The following is a 2331-nucleotide window of genomic DNA, read 5'->3' as shown; positions in this document are numbered from 1 at the left end:
GGCTGACTGTTCTGAAACTGAGCTAGAGCTGGGATTTTGGAAAACAAACTTGTATCCTGTACAAATTTTAGTAGGGCTCGTGAGACTCCATCTTTCAGGTTCTTGAAATCTATCATCTTGAAGGCAAGAGACTAAATGTCTTAGTTACTTTGTGTACTTCAAATGGGGAATATTTATTTGTTTATCATCGTCATTTCAGAGGGTCCAGTCTAGCATGGCGGGGAAGGCCTGGTGGAGAGAACAGCTTTACATCAGAGCAGTCAGGAAGCAGAGATGAACGGGAAAGAGCCAGAGACAAGATGCCCAGTGACCTACTTCCTCCAGCTCAGCTCTGCCTCCTAAAGTTCCCAGAACTTCTCTAAACAGTTCTGCCAGTTGGAGAACCTACTGTAGGAGACACGAGCCTTTGGAGGGAATTTCATAATCAAACCATAACATCTGGGCAGTGTGTAAATTAGGAAAATAATGTAGTTCAGCTTGTGTGTGTTTGTGGCGTGTGTGTGTGTGTGTGTGTGTGTGTGTGTGTGTGTGTGTGTGGTGTGTGTGTGTGTGTATGGTGTGTATGTGCATGGTGTGTGTGTGTGTGTGTGTGTGTGTGTGTGTGTGTGGTGTGTGTGTGTGTATGGTGTGTATGTGCATGGTGTGTGTGTATATGTGGTATGTGTGATGTGTGGTGTATGTGTGTGTGTACATACAGCACATATAAGCCTGGTGTGCAGGCAGAGACAGGGTGTCTGTTCCTTTGAAACTAGAGTTATTGTAAGCTGCCATGTGAGCGTTGGGAACTGAATCTGTGTCCTTTGCAAGAGCCGAAAATGCTCTAAAGTGCTGAGCCATCTCTCCAGCCACCACCCTGCCTCCCATAACACTTTCTAAAATCCTAGCATGCTGGCTGAGCAGTCAGCCTGGTGGGTGGGGGTGGCCATTCTAACCCTATGTATGGAGAGTTATTGCCTTCCCAGCAGATGCTCCCCAGGCAGCTGGGCATTGGTTCCTTCTGTTCCCAGCAAGTATTTCTTCAATCCAGCACTGAACCCTTCACATGACAACAAAAATATGAGATTCAAGCTAACGGAGTGACCAGTCACCTGCTCATCCTGTCTAGGCTCCCTGAGATTCTGCGTCAAGATACAAACGCAGAACATCAGGAGGAAAGGTTTTTTTTCTTTTTTTATGTCATGTGATCGTTGTATGGAAGTATTTCTGGGCTCCCTGTAACACCTCTCCATGGTACAGGCAGCCAGGGAGGGAAGAGTCTCTGTCAATCAAGAGTGTCACCTCCTGGTGTCTGGAGCCGGAGCACTGCACACCCCATTGGCCCCTGAGCTCAGCCCTGTAGTCACCCCACAGCCCTGCCTTGCAGGAGGATATGGTTCTGTGCTCTGTAATTAGTTAATGGACGAACTGTCTTAATGGTATTTTTGTATTCATTCAACCCCCCTCCTTAGGGTGTAATGGTATTGGAGGTTATTTTTAAAACATGATTGTATCCAAATAGAGTCTGCATCAGCAGAGACCACGGTTGTAGTCATCCTGCTATCCCTGGTGGGTCCACGCTGGGCTAGAAGCTGCCTCGTGAGTTCTAGCAGGAGCAGCCTGTCTCCATCTCTCCAGGGCCGGCTCAGCCAGAAGTCACTAGCCCTCTAAGATGGAAAGTAGTAAAAGCAGTTTATGGCCTGGATCCTGTGGGCCACGGTTCAGAACAAATTGTTTTCAAGAACTCTGATCATCATCTTTGGATGAGAATGGGTTCTTCTTTATCTTTACAAGAAAATCCTGACTCTTAGTCTTGCCTTCTTTTGCCACCTTTTTAGGAAATACTAGAGAGTTACAGTTGGAAATACGAGCATGGGGTCCTGGAGTGCAGCCCAGTGGTAGAGCTAGTGTGCCCAAAGCGCCTACTGTGTGCAAAGCTCTGGGCTCCATCCCCAGCACATCCTTCCTCCCCTGCCCCCAACAGCCCAGCCGTAGCTTAATGAACATCTCAAGCTTCCGTTTCTCTCATTTCCTCGTCAAATGGAGATCATCGCTGTTCCTAGTTTCCTTTCTTTGTGGTAATAAAGTATTCTGACAAAATTAATCTGAGAGAAAGAACGGCTTCCTTTTAGTTCACAGCTCCAGGCAGCAGGCTGTCACCACAGGGAGGCCTAGGCAGCAGGAGCTTGAGGCAGATGGTCCTATTATGTCAGAAGAGGGTAATGAATTCATGCACGCTAGTGCTCGGCTCACTTTCTCCATCCTAAGTATTCTATTTACTTATTTATTATCTACGTGTAGATGTGTATGTTTGTTATGTGTATGTGTGTGTATGTGTACATGTGTATGTTTGTG

The sequence above is a fragment of the Peromyscus leucopus genome, chromosome 1, assembly GCF_004664715.2.
Source record: "Peromyscus leucopus breed LL Stock chromosome 1, UCI_PerLeu_2.1, whole genome shotgun sequence".
In the NCBI taxonomy this organism is placed as follows: Eukaryota; Metazoa; Chordata; class Mammalia; order Rodentia; family Cricetidae; genus Peromyscus; species Peromyscus leucopus.
This window is presented reverse-complemented; position numbering follows the sequence as displayed.